This window comes from Lissotriton vulgaris, chromosome 7, assembly GCF_964263255.1.
Source record: "Lissotriton vulgaris chromosome 7, aLisVul1.2, whole genome shotgun sequence".
Classification (NCBI taxonomy): domain Eukaryota; kingdom Metazoa; phylum Chordata; class Amphibia; order Caudata; family Salamandridae; genus Lissotriton; species Lissotriton vulgaris.
In genome coordinates this window covers 133,556,330-133,576,421 of record NC_141695.1, presented here as the reverse complement: position 1 = coordinate 133,576,421, position 20,092 = coordinate 133,556,330, and the positions used below count along the sequence as shown (strand labels likewise).

Sequence of the window (20,092 nt, the reverse complement as noted above, 5' to 3'; positions counted from 1 at the left end):
TCCTATTGTGGTGTGAACTGGCATAAGTATTAAAAGATGTTTTAAAACAATACAGAAATGTAGTGGTTCACAATTCAACCTTCCTCATACATATTCACTACACTGATTGGCTACAATCACATGCATCATAGCTAGTTAGGGACAACAGACCACCATGTCTATAATTGCTTATAAATAAAGATTGTTGTTTTTATAACTGTAGCCCAATTTCCTGAATGGAAAACAGGATAAGTTTAATGAAAGAAAATGAAAATATTTAAACTTTTTCTTTAAGATGATGCAGTGGTCTGTGCCCTGCCTACTCTTAAAATCCGTTTTTCCCCATTAACAAAGGAGATGGGGTGCCTTGTGGCGCTCTTCCCCTTTGCCGATGCGTTACTACCTCCTTTATCTTGGTGGCAAAATATTAGCATTTTGAGACTAGATTTTAGATGCAAAACATTAATACATACTATAAGGAATCTCTTTTAAAACGCCCTTTCAAATAGTGATTTCTTTAGCTGTCTTAAACGAATTAAAGAATTCAGGAAGACCTTTTCTGAATTGTTAAATGAGTTTCGTACTTTTACAAAAGTGTTTTAGTGGTCACAAACCCTCAAATGTATCAAATCAGAGGGTGCACGATCATTAAAACACTTTGTACAATTCAATATAAAACAAAATACCCAATGCAAATCTTTAGGTAAATATTGTACCAGTATAAAATGCACAAAAACAGCTACATGGCTTTTTATGAAATAGACCCTTTTCATTCTCTTCTTTTCTGTTGTGTGATTGCCGTTTTTATGCTGTTATTCTTTGCTAAAGCGCCGGGATGCTCCCCGGAGTAGCCGTGCGCTATAAAAGAAATAAAGTAACATAACATAACATAACATACATTTTGCAGCAAAAATGCTACAACTTCAAAGAGAATAACACTCTACCAGATTTGTAATGGAATTCTCAGGAGTGACACATCAGAAACCTAATTACAAACCTTTAAGCAGTATAAACTAACAAACTATTGCATTACATTTTAATTAATATAAATAGCTAATGCCTATATTTTCATTTATATTCACAAACCTTAGCTAACACTTGAAAGAAGAACACTATCCTGCTGACCCAACAGCTGCAACTTTATAAATATGAACCTCAACAAAGACACCTTAAAAGTGAGTAATTGTAATAAAACACACACCAAACACCAACACTAAAAGCGTAAAATTCAAACTTAAAATTCAAAGTAACAACAAACCAAACACAAAACAAAACAGAAACACGTTCAATCCAATAGGGAAATAGGCCCCACCTGACCTGCATCTCAATTGAATTCAACAGAAACTGAAAACAAGAAAAAGTACATTAAGTGCACAGAAACATTTAAGAATTAAACGTAAAAAAAAATCAAATTCATTTTTATATGTTGGTAATAAGTACAATAACATTCTTGACACAAAGTAATATTTTCATACCTCTACCATTGTAATATAAAATGGCAGAAAGAGACATATTCATCACAGCCCGGAAAGGTTATCTGACATGGGATACACATGGAAAGGATATATGATGTTAGCACGCATACTTTTAGCACGCTTACCATTACCACGCTTTTTTTACAACGCAGGACCTTTTACAACGAATACCTTTACAACGCATTACACTACAACGCAGATACTATTACAACGCATACCATTACAACGTAAGTATAGGTAGGTATATAATATTAATATATAATGTAAATAATACTTATTATATATTTTAATTAATTATTAAATATTTTATTAATAAATATTTTAATTAATTATATTAATTTATATTTTTTAATTTGTAAATATATATGTTAAAAATACCCCTGTACCCCAAAACCCAAACCCAGCCCTGAACCCTAAAAATACCCCTGTACCCCAAAACCCAAACCCAGCCCTGAACCCTAAAAATACCCCTGTACCCCAAAACCCAAACCCAGCCCTGACCCCAAAAATACCGGGGTACTCCAAAAACCCAAACCTAGCCCTGAACCCTAAAAATACCCCTGTACCCCAAAACCCAAACCCAGCCCTGAAGCCTAAAAATACCCCTGTACCCCAAAACCCAAACCCAGCCCTGAACCCTAAAAATACCCCTGTAGCCCAAAACCCAAACCTGGCCCTGAACCCTAAAAATACCCCTGTACCCCAAAACCCAAACCCAACCCTGAAACCTAAAAATACCCCTGTACCCCAAAACCCAAACCCAACTCTGAAACCTAAAAATACCGCTGTACCCCAAAACCTAAACCCAACCCTTAAACCTAAAAATACCCCTGTACCCCAAAACACAAACCCAGCCCTGAAACCTAAAAATACCCCTGTACCCCAAAACCCAAACCAAGTCCTGAAACCTAAAAATACCCCTGCACCCCAAAACCCAAACCCAGCCCTGAAACCTAAAAATACCCCTGTACCCCAAAACCCAAACCCAACCCTGAAACCTAAAAATAACCCTGTACTCCATAACCGAAACCCAGCCCTGAACCCTAAAAATACCCCTGTACCCCATAACCCAATACCCCTAATAAATGTTTTTAAAAAAAGATAAACTTTCCTATACTTATACTTACGTTGTAATGGTATGCGTTGTAATAGTATCTGCGTTGTAGTGTAATGCGTTGTAAAGGTATGCGTTGTAAACGATCCTGCGTTGTAAAAGTATGCGTGGTAATGGTATGCGTGGTAAAAGATGCGTGGTAACAGTGACATACCACATGGAAAGCATAAGCAGTGAAAATATAAATTGAAAATGTACCAAATATTATGTGAATACTTTTTTAGGAGGTCACCACAAAAAAGTATATTGTTATTAATGTTAGGAAACAGAACCACCAACTAAATGTCTACAACTATCTCAGAGAAGCAAGCACTAACTCTCAGGAAGTCACAGAAATTATAAACAAAAGTACTAACCTAAGTTCCTGTGCACATAAAAGGACAACAAACACTAATACCCAACTGAAACCAATTAATAGCACTCACCAGAAAAGACACAGCACAAACCCATGCTGCTCCTAGAAGATACCAAGACATGCACATTTCAGACACATAACACTGCACATAATGAACGTCTCCTCCTGTATGACTGCAATTAATACAGCAGGATAAAAATTATATATGCCACCACTGTTCCCTCTAAGGTGTGCGCCTTGGTGCGCATGTACCTATGTATCCCGTAGTGCGCATTTAAAAGTGTAAAGCGGCCACAGGCAACTGAGGACCTTAGCGCCGCCGTTTTTAACCCTTTGCGCGCTGCGTGAATTACCCCGATGTGCAGGCAAATTAATAAGTGGGCGGGTTTAGGACACACACATCCACCTTGACTCAAGGGGTTAAAATGCGTGTGGTGCAAAACCGGTCAGATTGTGCCACTTTTTGTAACTTATCATGTTAATCGCAGCGCCCGTCATGCGCTCCAATTAACATGATTAATTTAACAAAGGCACACAATCTGACCTGCAGCTGTGCCCTATGAACAAATCAAAGGCAGAAAGTCGACAAGCACTTTGTGCTTGTTGACTTGCTGCATTTCATTTGTGAATAGAGAGGGGCAGATAGTGTTGTGGGCTCGGCTGGGCAGTGTCTGGAGTCTCATCTCTGACACGCCTGCGTTTTTCTAAGGTCTTTAAAGACCATTTGCATATTTACACACATTTTTTTTCACAGTTTCATACTGTATTTATTTCATAACTAAAATTCACAAGTGAAAATATGCTTTCCAATTCTTTTATTGTCTTTTGTAACACCTTTGTTTTCTCCCCTAACTGTTTTTTCAACCGATGTGCATAAAAAATGGGCTTGGATTTTGTTTATGTTTATTGCCACTGTTATACTATTGGTCAGCTGGAGAGTGACGCACCAATGAAGAAGATGCTTGAAGGAAATGAAGAGCTCCTTATCCCACTCCACATTTTCCCCTGGGAAACATCAGACAAGTCCTAGTTCCAGAGTCACTCAGCTCCCCTAGAGCGCCCGCCCATGTCATTTGCTCCCCATTCACGTTTGACCGCTTGTAGCCTCCTTCCTATTCCTGTGCACCTGGTACTGCTGTGCAGCTGATCAAGTCCAAACTGACTCTAGTTCAGAGTCAATGTCAAGTAGGTTCAATCAATCAATCAATCAATCGGGGCTTATAGAGCACACTACTCACCCATGAGGATCTCAAGGCGCTGGTAGGGGGTGGGGGAGGGCAGCTCCAGATCAGATCAGTCGAAGAGCCAGGTCTTGAGGTCCTTCCTGAACGTGTGCAGGGTCGGAGAGCGTCTGGTGTTCACAGGGAGCTCGTTCCAGGTCTTTGCTGCAATGTAGGAGAAAGCTCTCCCGTCTGCTCTGTGTCTGCGGATGCGAGGGACCTCTGCCAGGGCGAGGTCGGCAGAGCGGAGGTTCCTATTGGGTACGTGGAAGGTTCTGATGCAGCTCAGTGGCAGTTGGGTTTTACATTTTCAATGTTTGTAATTCATTTCCGGTAGGCATGTGTGTAAATTCAGAAGGTGTTTTACTTTGCTTTTTATCCTGACAGACTGCTGATTAAGGCTACTAATTTTCCAAGAACTGTTTTTGATAGAATAATAAAAACTATTCACTGTCTATTACATCTTTAATGCTAGCCTTAGTAATAATGGCATCATCACATTTGAACCACTGGTCCTTGTGCTGCCAGATAAAGCTTGGATAGTGCCCACTCTCCAAGGTGCTGTGGTGATTAACTACTGCAAAAAAGGAATACTTAACATTGTTGTTTAGACTATCTGTTGGCTGTTGATACTGGCCATTCATTCTGCTCTCTTCACTGGAGGCCATAAACGGTGTCATGTCCAATTACTGAGGAAAAGAGAGGTATGTAGTGATTGATTATTTGCCTCATTTTGGCTGAGTGTTGAGATGAAAACAGGCTACAATCGATAATTTCTTCATAGCAAGCTGTTTGGTAGATTCCTGGTAACTGTGGCAACCGCTACATTTGATTTTGGCGCTGCTTCCTAAATCCTTCTCAAGCAGCCTGTAAGTGTAGTAGCTCCTGTTACATGGCTTTCCCCGTTCACCACTCTGCCATCGCTCCCCGGGCTCAGGGACCAGACTTGACGCGGGACGTCAAACGGCAGTCCACCTGTAAAGATTTGGTCTATGATGCAGTTACAGTGGTTGGGATTGTTGGCCCTTTTCCCATTATTGTCAACTCCATCACTCCTGGGGTGTTCAGCTCCAGCGCAACCATTACCTTTGCAGTGTCCTTGTAGCACATCTAATGCAGCAATGAGGAATTTGTGTGCATCCTGTTGCTTGTACCTTTCTAAATGCTGTGCATGCGTACACACCAGATGCAATAACCTGTAGGGAATGTGAGGAGATCGATGCCCAGAGTAAAATTCCTGAAAGAGTCTAGACATTTCACAAACAAGACATGAGCTTGGGCTTTGCATTTCACATGTGTGCCTGACTGAAAGGAAAAAGTCTTGCAGTAGTGGAGTGTGAGTAACTGCTTGAACGATACAGTTCATAAAACATGTATTTCCAAGGTTGATCAGCCCTCGAAGACCTACGGTGCAGTTTGTGCTTATTTTTCTTCTCTTGGGATTATGTTGCAGCAATTCTAATTCTCATTTTGTTGACTCTCATGTTGAATATTTCTTTCCAACTCCTGTCATTGTATACTGGTAGGGAGAAACAATTGATGGGGTGAAAGCTTGTAGTTTTAAAGCTTCCCATTGTTCTTCTTTGGCAATTTGTTCCATGGCTTTGTGGCAAATGTAATCTTGACACATAAAGCAGTATATACCCCATACAAAAGTTCAATGACTAAGTTATGTCATGTTGCTTTTGCATGCTCTTGGATATCTTTGTAAAACAGCCAAAAAAGACACAGTAGAGGCAAGAGTAAAGTCTGTTCAAGTGGGCACCATGCATGTGACAAATGCAAGACTGCGTTTCCTGGTCTGGGGGAGCGCTCCACACGAAGCACTGGTAGATGACTCGCTGGTTCTGCTTCCAGTTCCAGTTCTGCTTATGACAGAAGACACATGAATTCAAGGGGTTGGAGGCGCCAGGGGGAGGGGAGCCTGGTAGACAGTTCCAACACAGTCATGGATAGAGGGGGTGGGGAGCTGGCGGTGGCTGAACAGTAGCTACAGGGGAAAGGGGGAGGTCCTGTGCATGGAATAGGAAGTGCAGTCCTGCAATTTAGGCTTTCTGGTCTGATAGGGTGAAAGCTTCAAGTGCAGGTATCTCTGAGAGGAATCAGTATTGTATGTGGCGGTATCGAGAGGGAAGGGATTTGAAATGTAACATACAACAGGGTAGCAGCTGTGTTAGTTTCTTATGGAGAGGTTGGGATGAGAACATATGAGGAAATCTCTGGACTAAAAGCACCACTCTAATTGTGATGTTAATGTGCCTCATGAGTAGGAGTATTGGGTGGGACAGGTACATGAGAAGGGAGGGTAGAGGAAGGGAGAAGACGGGTAGGGGTACCTGTGATGGGAAACTCTCTCAGTGGGAGAGCCAGCCTCTCTTGTACACCACGCTTCGCTTCACCTCCGCGCCTCGGCCCCCCTCGACAGCCGTGCTGTGCAGCTCATGGAGCAGCTCGCAAGGACCCTCTAATTCATTGATGGGCAGAGGGAGGGGTCAAGGCTGCACTCCTCACCGCTGCCTCAGCCGCACTCTCCCCGTCCAAGCAGCACACCTTCATACATTTCTAAACTGGTTACCGGGGCTTGCATTTTTTTTTGGTTCCACTACCACCTGGGCTCCACTCAGCCTATTCCTTTGCAGTAGTGTGAGAATCCATTTCATTAAAGGGAATATAAGGTAGGGTTGCCAAAAGAAAAATGCCAGCCATGTGTTAAGAGGCTGCAAAGACCTCGTCTTGACACTAAATATGGTTGGCTTTTCTGTCTGTGATCCCTTTAAATCAGTCATGGATCGTTCAGGGAGCCCTAGAACACAAGTAAAAGTGCTTTCTATTTATATTGCGGTACACATAAGTGTTAAACACATGGCTTTAGGTGACTGTTTTTTTCTGTACACTCTGGACATCAAAATAATGTCCTGGCAACCCTAATCATAAGACTGGAAGTTTGTTGCAGGAGCAGCACATTATTTATTTCCTCCACCCTCCCAATAGTTGAACTTGTATCTGAAACCCTATGCCACTGTCAATAACATGCTGAGTTACTTCGAGTGTCTGGGAATGCACCATGTGTTCAGACAACTCACTACTCATTCTCGCCCTTCAATTTCACGCTCACCCTGCACTCACACTGATCATGCACTCACACGATTCACCCGCTCACCCTGCACTCACAGTGATCACTCTGCACTCACAAAGCACTTGTGCTGTTCACCCTGTACCTCATCCTGCAGCCACACGAGCACACTACTCAACCTGCACTCATGTGACACTTCACTCACCTGTCCCCCTTAGTGCTCAATCTGCAATCTCACTCAAACAAGCCCTTCACTAACGATGCATTCATTGGTCCCACTCCAGACTTACATCCGCACCCAAATTCCTATGGTCACCTCACTCACCCTACAGTCACTCCTCTTACCCTACTCTTACACTGTCGCATTGCTCATCATGCACTGACAAGGGCACTCCTGCTACCCACACAGCGCAGAGGATTAATGTGCCTGCTACAAAGAACGTGTACCATGCAGATCACAGAACTGAGTGTCAGTAACCTATGACTAGCGCTATAAAAAATGAAATGTTTTTCAGAAAGGTGCTATAGAGAGATAAGGTGCATTGTTGGTGAGTGGTAACGAGGAAAGTCATGGAGAAGGAGGGAATGGGGGAGTGGGCACCTACGAAGACTGTGCACCATGTGCAACCAGTGCTATGGCCAGCCCTGGCTTGGAGTGTCAGCCCCCCTGAAGTTAGGGTCTAGTTGAGCCCCTGAACAATCCCTCAAAATTGGTAGGACACTAACCAAGCTAACCTGATCGTACTGTTAAAATAATGATGTAACCAATACAGCCCTGCAGCCACAGACTATCAGACAGAAATACACACCACTGGCACTGACCAGACAGACAGCTCTGCTGACTTAACGCGCTGGTGCTGATAATAATTGGACCGGCACCAGGGGGTGGCACACTGGTGCTATTAATAATTGAAAGTACATTTTGAAGCAGTGAGAGAAAGGCCTTACCGAGGCACTAATTATTTTGTGAGGCGACTCTCAAGGAGCAGCAATTGGTATGGGCCGCTTCACCGTAACAACTCCATTGGCAAAAGCTGGCCTGATCATGCTTCTATGGCTCAGTAGCAGCTGCATGGGGACAAACGTTGGCCTGTCAAGAAAACAGTGTAAACGGCCAGTATGTTTCTCAATGTGGACACCAAAAACCTAACCAGGATGTCCGGCTCGGCTCTGTCAAATATATGCCAACTTGCCTTCTCGTAGAAAGAACATATTCTAATCCACAAGAGGCCTAGTAGACGCGGCATGAAACAGGTGAAGGAGGCGCATGGCTAGCAGTCACATATTCAACCCGTCTGTCGCACACTTGACTCCACGGCGATAGGCGGCTCCACCATTACATCAAGTCATACTTGCCCAGCGCGCATGAACATGATCCCGTATCATTCCCAGTAATTCCCCCTCAGTCACTCAGAACTTACCACCAGGTTGCTTCTACACCGTTTGGTCAGGGCGTCGACGTACCTACTCCAGCCATCAGACATTATGGCTTTACCCCCGCTTCCTGCACTAAAGTGAACGCATTCCCACTGCCTAGCCCCACCCACATCTAGTGAAAGTTACGATTCTGACTCAGCTTTGTTTCGCTTTGACGGAGCAGTCAGCAGGAAACTGAAATAAGCGCACAGGAGTTAAGGTCAGTCGGTTAAACTAAGCACAGGAGTTAAAGTTAGTAAGTGAAAATGAATCAGTCAATATTAGTGCATAATTATTAGCGCTCCTGAGGACCCGCAATTATGCGTGACTTTGCATTTCAGTGCAGTGATGCGTACCACCCTGCTGAAATGCATTAGTCTAAAGCCTGATGCGTGGTACTTCTTGGCAGGGCTTAGACTTCAGAGACAATGTAAGGCATAGCCAAAGAAGCTCTGGCCCAGGGCCCCAGCCTTTCCGGGGAGCCTCCTGATAGTCTTGCTGTGATGACCTTGAATAATTACTAAACCAATTGTTTTGAATCCCATTATCCCTCAATTTCTTTTTTTTGTGGGTGATGTGTGAGAGTCTACTATACCATTCTGCAGAGAAATGTGTGTGCATCACAGATATCTGCAATAATATTAGTGAACTGCTGATGAGTTACAATATTGATAACACACATCACTATCCCTGAACATTAGATGTAAACACATTTAGAAACTCAAAATTGCGACTGTATACTGTCAGTGACCTGGTCTAAGCGGGCATGAAATAGCTGAAGTGTAATCATAACTTCAAGCCTGTTCTGAACAGGGGCCCCCTAAATAGGTTTGGCCCAGGGCCCCCAAAATCCTTATGATGTCCCTGGCAGACTTACTGCATTTCTTTGGTTATTAGGGCTTAGCCGCGGGCCAGGACCGGCTCTAGGGCAGTGTGACCGTTGCCACTGTACCGGCTGCTGACTTTGGGAGGTGTTTGGGGGTGAACGCAGGTATATTATTGTTTTAATAGCACCTTCTGTGATGTTCCTTGCCTCCCAACAGTTTTCATGCAATAATAAATATGTCAAGATGACTCTCAGACTTTTCACTAATGCATCTTTCAATGTAGAGTCGAGGTTAATATACCTGCTACAAAGAATGTGCACCATGCAGATCTCAAAGTGCAGGCTGTCCCACGGCGGTACCGATATGGAAATGCCAAAGCAAATTCCGGCAGACCGCTAAGTCCATGCCCTGCAGACAGGGGGGCATAAAATGTGCCTCTCTGCATGTACCCCAAGGATGCGATCTTGTATAGGGTCCCAGCATTTCCCTACTATATAAACAGAGCTCTTGTTGGGAATCTTTAGTGAAGTCTTATATTGGTAACACATTTAGACTCCTGTGCTTTTCTAAAGCTGAAGGGTACTTGCCTGTGTAACCAATTCATATCATGGTGTGTGTATGTAAATTGCAAACCTGCCTTAAGACCCATCATGTGGCCCTGTATGTGTGGAATACACCATATTTTCATTTTTAAGCAAAAGTTTGGTGTGATGTGTGCCCTGATATTTGTTGTTGCACCCATATGTGTGGCCCAGTTCTTGGCGCACATAGCAATGGCTGCAGCACACGGAGACATTACACTGCCGACACACAGTAGAAAAGAATTAGAGGGAATATTGTATGCAACACAAACTAAGGTACTTAGATTTATCCAATGCCATACATGGATGATGCACTTTTAAATCTTGCTCTCTGACATTCACATAAACATATGTCAAATAGTAACATTCCCCTAACGTATGCACTGTTTGCTGATCAGCACTGTGCAACATATTATGAACTATTAAACAAGAATAAAAATTAAACTAACAACTTGTAATTCCCAAGAACATTTGTAGATTTTTATCAGGCAATCATTCAAACAATTTAAAAAATCTTCCTACTTACAGTCAAGTCATATCAAAGAAACTTTATTCGACCAACGCATAAAAGCAGATCAAACACACAGTTACCAATGGGATGCCAAAACTGATCAGTACAACATATTATAAACACAGACTAATAATTCATATAGCTGTATCAGACAATTGAAAGGTGTATAACTCGGAAAACACCACGACTAAAAAATTAAGCCACCCTGTAAAGTGCAAAATGGAGCAGTACATATGTATAAAGCCACTAGTATAATGCAATAAAACTACTAAAACAACACAGTGCTTAAAAGCCAATAAAAGACATAAGGGAACAGAACCAAAAACTAACACACTTAAGCTACAGGCAGTTTTTTCCTTTGTCTTAAAGCACCTGAGTGCAACTTCAAAACAAATCAGAGGGGTGGATAGCATTTGCAAATATATCAGGGCTGGTTTTACATGTGCAAATTTACAATGCCTTATTGGTGGAAGAATATTTTTTTTCCTGTAGGTTGCAATAAAAATCACAGAAAAAAAAAAAGTGTAAGAGGTCCTGTTCTGGAAAATGACCACAAGAACAAGGCATTAAAGCACCCGTCTTGGAAAAGCCCCTAGAGACAAATGGACCCCAGTGGATAAAATTCAATCTAAACCTGTTAAAAAAGAATGATGATACTGACTCTTAACACCTAACCGCGGCGGTTTTTCCGCTGCAGTGTGGGCCTTCTATTGAGTGGGCGGGGGTCCGTCGGCCGTTGGCCGATGGCAGCACCTGCGAGGTAGTGCTCCCGTCAGCCAATGGCCGACGGGAGCAGGAACGGGTTAATGTACATCCAATAGGGTTGCCACCAGGGTCCCTGGGCTCATTATTACATATTGCTTTACTGTAGGTTTGGTGAGTTCCCTTTTTCCCTTTCTGCCATCCTTCTTGCAAATAACAATGATTTTACATCTCTCAGCTCAGAGCGCATTAGCCTATGATTCAAGAACAGCTCGGAACAACCTAGGATCTTTAACTGCTCTGAAATGTAACCGAGCCATGGAATATCAAGTGCCACTCAAGCTTCATACAGTCCTCTAGGATAAGGTGGTTCAGCTTAAGAGTAGGGTTGGACCAGATTTTCAATCAAAGCATTACTGCGGCCATAGCAATAGTATCATAAATATAACACTGCCTAAGTTCCTCATGCACCATAAAAGTTGGGGTACAAGGAGGTACTGCTAGGAGTCTGTGGAGGTGTTTATTCTCAATGGCCTGCAGTTCACTAATATCTTTATAAACCCATACGTGGTCATGGGAATACATTAATTAATTAATTAATTGTGTGCCTATATAGCGCTGGAATCACTCCCGGAGGGGTACCTCCGCGCTTCGACCGCTGCGAAACCCTTCCTGGCTTCCCTGAGAGATGGTCCCTTAATGGGTATCTCCAGGGTGAGACCAGGCATCCCCGGCGGTCTGGTGGGGCCTTTAGTGAAGATGAGGCAAGCTAGTGCCCAGAGTTGCCGAGTGTGATCGCTGATCAGAGTGGGCACCGAGGCGAGAGAATTATCGAGTCTGCTGACCCTGGTCCAGAAACCTGCCTCGTCGGGAATCGAACCCTGGTCCCGGGCCGTCCTCTGCTCTCGGGTCTGCCGCCTCTAACCAGTGAGCCACACTACTTCACTACTACATTTCTTATTGTAAACCTTCAGTAGGGTGGGTAAAGGTTTGGCTTCCAGTCTCCTGGCAGGATCCATGGTGGCTCCAGCTTCTCTGGCCAGGGTGTTTTATTTTGAGTGCCCTCCGAGCCACCTGAGACTTCCTTTCATTAAACAGGACACCTAAGTAAAGGAATGCAGAAACTTTAGTCAGATCATCTCCCCTACACAAAAGCATGCATTTGGAGAGCTTTGTTCTTCCCGTCGTCATTATAAGTAATAGAAAGGTCAGTGAGACCATAAAATCTATAAAAGTATTTACAAGACTTTGCAGCCCCAAAGTCATTCTGGCAAGTAACACTGCATCATCTGCATACAGCAGAGCTGGGACAAGTTCAGAGCCTGCTCTGGGAATGTCTTTATTGGCAGCTGTCAGAACTTCCCCAAGTTTGTTGATGTATAGCGTAAACAAAACTGGGGCTAAAACGCATCCCTGCCCTCCCCTCCCTTGTTCTCCCAGGATGCTGAGAGTGAGCCATTTTCATTTTATCTACGAGAGGCTCTCAGATTTATGTGGGACCAATGCAAGAAAGCTACCAAATTGGCATCCTTGCCCATTTATAATAGCAAAAGCCATAGTTGAGAACTAGTAACACGGTCAAATGCAGACGTGAGGTCCATAAAGGCCTTATGCAGATTTCCTCTTTTGGCAGTTGTGTATTTACAGATCACTAGAAGCAAATTGTTAAATTGAGCCAAGGTTACTCTCCCTTTCCTGAAGCTGCATCACAATTCTGAGATACTAGTTGAATCTTCAAGCCATAGTGTTAGGTGGTCCAAAAGGATCTTACCCATAATTGTAGTACCAAATCAAGTAGGGAGATCAGGTGATAGCAGATTGGATTGTCCCTTGCTCCCTTCCTTAAGATTGGTTCGATAACCGCAGTAGACCATGAGGGGGGTAGGCCATTCACGGTTGCTGCACTAAAAACCAGAGTCAAGATCTTGGACCACCCCGCAGGGAAAGCTTTATAAAGATCCGATGGGACCCCGTCGGGACCTGGTGCTCTCTGCTTGGCTGTGTCCATAATAGCTTTTTGGACCTCGTCTATCCTGAAGATCACAGGTGGCGTGTCTGTATTCGGAACCCAAGGGGTATCATTTGCTTCTGTAACCACCCCTCTATAGATCTCTTCAAAATGTTGGACCCATTTATCACTAGGGGTGGTGCAGCCCAATCTCAACAAGTGTTGATCTACAAAAAAAGGTCTATTAATAACTTCCCAAATTTGCAGCTATTGGATAACAAACTAGCCTGGCCTAAATCGTCCAATGTCTGATCCTGTATCTCTCCTTTCCTTTGTTTAAATGCTAATTTTTAGGCTCTCATACAAGTCTAACCTTCCCCACATCCCTAGGTTTTGTTTCAGTTCAGACATAAGGGATTTATGTGATTAGGATCATAAGGGATCAAACCAGCGTTCCCCCTGAATAACTCCGACTCTGCTGCTGGCCTCTATGTTGTCTGATATCCACTTAACTAGGTTGCTATAAGCATCTAAAACCACACTATCGTGAGTACAATTATCAAGACATAGTACAATGTCTTCCTGTCCTTTTACATACAGCGTATCTAAAACAAATCTGGTATTATCTTCTCCCATTAAGTTCTATGTGCCTGATCTATTGTTTTTAGTTACCCATTTGCTATGCTCTTTTCCTCCACACCATGAAGGATCTGAGCACTTCCCAATTCCATTGTTAGAAGATTATGATCTCTAAAGCTAGTCCAACAGGAGTATAAAGTGAGCACATCAGGGAGCAAAGGGGCAGCTACCAAGATGAAATCAATGGTAGAGAAATGGCCCCTGCCAGTAAATGTTAGTACAGAATCTGCTGTCCCAGTTTTTTAAGGCAGTAAATGTTATTAGCTGCAAGAAGACTCTCTACCTCAAAATGAGCTGAAGGTGGTGAGGCGTCCTAAGGTCCCTTAACTCAAGTGCAGTTATGTTGACAGAGGTGTACATTAAAGCCCCCCAGAATGATAACCTCACATTATGGGCATTCTACCTCCCCATAATGCTCTAAAAAGCCCTCTAGGGGAACAATGTGTTCAATATCACTAGTTCTAGTGAAAGAATTATAGAAATTAATCACTAACAAGCTAAGATGCTTACTGAATATTAATTCCACTGTTAGCAAATGGGGAGAGTGGCAAGTCACCATCTTGATGGTGCAAGCAATTTTAAGCGATATCAGGGTTAGCAGGCAGCCCATAGCATGACCAGCTGTAGAGGGAGAAGCTGTTTTTATAAAAGGGCTAAAGCCATACAAAACAAAAGAATAAAATGTATCATGTTTCCTGCAGGGCAACAACATGGCACAACCTTATTGTTGCTAACCACTGATCGTCATCTCACTTAGCCCTCAAGCCCGCAATGTTCCAGGTCATTATTTTATTGAAGTGAGGACTGAGGGAGGTAAAGTCGGTCTAGAGCAATGGCCTAGGCAATTCAACTGGCAAAACAAGAGACCCTATGGTTTGCCCACCCCCTGGAGATCTCAGTTGGCAATTTATAGTGTCTCGGTCCTTCGGTGGGGCATATATGTTGGTCAAAGGAATAATTGAACTAAAAAGCAGATGCTGTGATATCCTTGATGGGGAGAAAGCCCTATTAATGTGCAAACTCGCAGGGTTAGACATACCCTTGAAGCAGGACAACCCCATTAGAAGATTTGAACTATTTTATGTAGTGTCTGTCGAACATAGCTGTCACGTGATTGGGGTGTCTAAGGTTAACGACGATGCAGTCGCCTTCCGTTTCCGTTTCCCAGCCTACTATTCTGCCCATGATGATATGAGGAGATATTTAGTGTCCATTTACTATTGTGTTGTCACACCAGTGGGTAACCTTATGCAGCAGGTCTATTATGGACTCCATTTTACCCTGATTAATAAGAGGACACCTGTCATGACAGCCACCAGAGGAGCAGATTCAGGGGGAAAATTCAAATAAACCCTTCCCCCAGGGTCATTTGAGGTGGACCCGATGAGTTGGACCCTTCACCAATAGGCCCTCTGAATGAAGGCACAGTATGGGGATCTGTCCTTTGGTCAACAGGGTACCACTGAGATGCTGAACTCACACAACCCCCTCCCTGTTGTTCCTACAATTTTCAGTGGACCCAGACCCCTGCGGGATTCAGGTGCCCCCTGAGCAGGTTTTTTGTCTCTTTGACCTGTCTGTGAGGTATCGCTGCACCCTATGGGTTTGCAGCCCTCACTAGAGGGTACAGCAGATACAGGTGTGGCTGCGTGACCAATCCCTGCTTCTCCCACCGCCACTACAGCCTCAGAATTCTTAATGGGGTACTGACGAACTGCATGATTTTCTTTGGTGTGGATTCTATCCCTGTGAGCCGTGATATGATAGGGGTCAGGAGTGATTGTAACACAGATTCAAGTTTAGGAATGTGTTTATTCACAGCCCGGTACAACTGTTCAGTCGTTAGTTATGTTATGTTATGTTAACATGTTTTTGTATAGCGCAAATCAACACTGGTCTCTAGTTGACCTGTAATCTTCCTGGGTGGCTGATCAACTTTTTTCGCTTTACCCCTCTTCTTTTTTTTACTTGTGGTGCTAATAGGAAAACATCATCCAGTGTATTGTCGATCAATTTAGCAATTGGATTTGTAAGCAATGGTACGCCTGCTGTATCTACCAATAACAGAGGGTCAGCAACAAATAAAGGATCATCAGGCGAATTCATAAATTTCATTGATAGTCTCCTCTCAGCAAAAGCAATTTCTTAGACAGGACGTTAGTTGCCCTGGTTAAAAAATAATTCAATGTTGTAGCTGTAGTTCCCTCAAGTGTGCCCACAGTAAACGTTCTCTTACCCATTCTCACGGGCAACCAAGTGATATGCTACTGCTGCAGCCCATAAACTCTAAAATTGTCTCAGCAGTCTAACATTTGTCCTTACAGATGACTCACAGAGCCAAATTGGTAATCCTGCCACTTATTTAAGATACCTTAAGGGCTGCAAGGCGACCAGTACAGCCAAGGATGAGGAAGATGAAGATGAAGTATGAAATATGGGGTTAAAAAAAACAAGTAGATACAGTACCTTGTAGGAGCTATGTTCAAATAATCGCACATCACAGAACCAAGTGGTCCAGCCCAGCCTCGTTCAGCCGCGGACGGGCAAAGATGGGCCACTCTTGGCCCGGTCTTCGTCTGCCCTCTGACATACTCACATTCATCTAATGTAAAATAATGAAAATACAACATACACTAATAACACCCAAACACAATACCAAATAAATGTAGTATATGAATTAAAAAACAGTATTAAACATTTATTATAGAATTGTTCTATATTGAAAAAGATAAGCAAATACAACTCAGACTTCATAGACAGACAGAAAGATAGATAAATAGCTATCTAGATAGATAGACGATGAAGAACTGCAGGAGCCTGTGCATTTGTGTAATTATTAAACCAGGAGAAAGGATATTTACTCACAGCTGGCCTTTTGTGCACATCAACAATTCCATCTTAGCTCTGATATGCCTCTTTAAATTTAGAGATTCTGTTTTCATCCAATAACATGATTTTAACCTGACATACCAGGCCTTATGGTTTATTAAAAGCATACCTTTTAGTTGTGCTAGTTGCATGTAGGCTCACATCCTATGCCAGCCTTCTGACGCTCTTAAAGGCACAGAAAGAGAAATGATATTTCCCCTGCCTGAACACTTCTTGTGTGATGGGCCTTGCTAGTACATCTTAACACAATGAACAGTCATCCATTTTTTAAGAACGCCTGGATTTGGCAATGTTTTTTACAATGTGTTTTTGTAGAGTTGCATTTTCTAGCAATGTACCTGACAGGTATTAATATTTCTAGATTTTAATGACACTTAATTTACCAACTTTGAAAGGATGAACGGCTGAGACAATGTTGCCAGCCATGAGAATATCACACATTTCAGTGGTGGGTATCTAGGTCACTGGGCCATCTTTAGTGTGTTGCCCTCTGAGTACCTGTGTCTGAGGCAACCCTTAACACAAGATGATTAGGTAATCGTTTTGTGTTGGCACCAGGATTGCATGGAGCTCGCATTTTGTAAATAAAACCTCAAAACAGGAAATAACAAACCTTGGAGATGGGGGGGGGGGCATTAACTTCTTAATGTGATTACAATTATGACAACTATTTAATGTAAATTTGAAGTCGAAAATCTAAATGGGAGGGCCTAGATACACCATAACCTAAGGGAGACACATTTTTTTAGTGAACCGTCTCCAAACTAACAAAGTAGTGGATCAGGGAGTGAAACCTACTGTGGACAAAAATCACAGTGTGGATCTGAAAAAATGAGAGGAGATACAGTTACCTCTGAGCTACTTTCCCTGCAAGGCTAAATTAGTCAGGGTAGCAGAGGGATCAATCATGCCAATAGACCTGATTCAAGTGGGAGATTCCCGATTGTTGAAGCAAAAAAATCGCTTTATTTTGGCTGTCTCCTGCCTGAACATGCCTCTTCTTTAATAGAAGCCAATGGGGGAAGTACATCTGCCTGATTATTTTATTTTCATATCTCCCACTTTCCTCTTACAAAATGTTGGCATGTGTGGAGGAATGTACTCCACCAGTGTGGTGGGAGACTGACCTCCATACTGAGAGAGCCCCACCAGGCAGGCAATATCTCATGTCTTTAGCAGAGCTTCCATCATGGCAGCTCCTGTAAAGGCCCAGACACTTTGCTCTAGGGGTGCCTTTGTGAGGGATTTTTCTCTTTTCCCTGGTAGCCATCTCCCCGGCTTCCCTTGTGCCAGACCTTTGCCACCATTATCTGAGATGGAAGGAGCTACAACTTCATAAATCACAATTACAGTACTATTTCCAAGTTCAGTCAATATGAGCATTGGAAGAAGTTTTGTAGGGTTTTAATTTCTAATTAAAAGTTTAGTAATTACAGATACGTTATTAAATAGTCATATATCAATAAGAATACATAATTGATAATAAAGGAAAGAATCCCTATTCTAAGAATGAGGCAACAAATGCGTCAGTCAGAACACATGAAGAGTTCAAAAGTAAGAGGGAAGAGTGAGAATGGAGCATGAAGCTCAAAATCGATAATCATAATTGCAGAACGTTCCATAAAGAGAGGCTCAAAAGAGTCAGGAGCATCAGGCCAATAAGCATTGGTGGTAGCAAGTGGAAATCAGCAAGAGTTAAAGCAGAGTATGGGTTTGATAGAGTGGCAAAAGGGTTCTGAAGCTGCACTAGTAACACACTTTTATAAGACAGCATAGATCATTTTAGCAATACATGATGCCTTGTTATTTCCTCTTTAGCCAATGCAAATTCAGTATTCTCTTGGTAGCAAATACTACCCTCTGGTTCTCACACACCTACCTTCAGTCCTCCATGCAGGCCTTACCTCCAAGTTTGCAACTTCTATTAATAAATCTAACTTTGCATGGGACATTTCTAGTGCGATTCTACTTTCCCATGATTTCAATACATTTGTTAACCTTCTCATAAATCAAAATGCATATTAACTAAACAATATTCTGCATGAAAGCATTACATTAGCCATAAATAAATTATTAAGCAGGAAATGTATTCATTTGAAACACAAAATGTTGAAAGAAAAGGTCATAAAGTGAGCAATACATTTTCTTATACATTTTGTTTTCTCCTTTCTCAGCAAGTAAAACAAAGTTTAGGTTAAGCTAATTTTCTGTATGAACCAACAAAATATGCCTAAGGAACACATTTTCAACAGATTATCAATAAGAAAAGTATGCTGAATTCAGGGTCATATCTGTATTTTCATTATTTCACAAATCTAAAGATTTCATAACTACAGCATTCCTTTTCAAGTCAACTGAAACAATTTACACCGTTTCAAGGAATATTTCTTCCAAAAGACAACGTTAAGCTGGGGTCGGCCTTTTAAGCATTTTCTGCATGTCGTTTTGCGTTTTATTCACCTCATTTGTTAGTCCGCTACAAGGCAGAAGGTTGTAAAGCCTACATTAATAAGTATGTCTGTTTACTGTATTTTTGCTATTTAAATGTTGTGTTATTTCAGTTTAAGATGCAGGTTAATTCTGCACATATGATTTATTTTTGTATATTAATAAAAGTGTCTTCAGGTGCCAATTTAAATATGCCCGGGCAGCGAAGTTTTTGGTCCAAAGCAAGAATTATTGCAGAAAAGAACTGGCCTGATACGCATTTTCCTGCCAGCGCATGGGTGTAATTTTTTTGATTTTAGGATGGCCATGTTTTCCCTGACATTCCAGAACAGGAAAGAAGGATGCTGAAACTACTTAGGCTGATGACGCAATGTCCGGTGCATCGTAGGTCACAGCATAGGCTCTGCTAATGGAAATATGACACTCCCCCCAACTCCAAATTCAGGGGGACATGTGGGAGTTGGGCAGATGGGACGGATGCAATGTTTAAATGGAATCTCCTGTCCGGCAAAATCTGAGTAACGTCCTAAGGAGTTTTGCAGTCAAGTGACTAAGAGAATGGGGTCCCCCAAATATAAACAAGCATTTGCAATGCAATAGGTCTCGCATTTGTTAAAGTTAGAGCTCTTGGCTTTGTCTCTTGGTTTGGAAATTGACAACATTTTTTACTTTTGTTTTTTTTACTTGCATGCTTTGTTCTGTTGCTAGCAAATAGCCTGATAGCCATGGAGGCACTGTGAGGAAGAGCAAGAGAGGGAGAAGGAGAGAAGGTTTTATGATGTCCACAAGTGACCACAGCTGTAGGGCACTAGGACCAGCCCGAGGGTGGACGAGGGCGGGCGAAAAGGGAGGAGCTGGGGCTAGGGACGGCAGTTAGCCGTTAGACCACGACGAGGAAGGACATGAATAAAGAAT

General features: G+C 42.5%; 1 protein-coding gene and 1 pseudogene across 1 annotated transcript in view; one reads left to right on the top strand and one right to left on the bottom strand.

The window, feature by feature from the left end:
- The window catches only part of LOC147701002 (phospholipase A2 inhibitor and Ly6/PLAUR domain-containing protein-like), a 243,572-nt gene that overhangs the window by 82,135 nt on the left and 141,345 nt on the right, over positions 1–20,092 (top strand). The window lies entirely within an intron of this gene.
- LOC147701003 (ubiquitin carboxyl-terminal hydrolase 22-A-like) lies at positions 4,991–18,681 on the bottom strand (annotated as a pseudogene).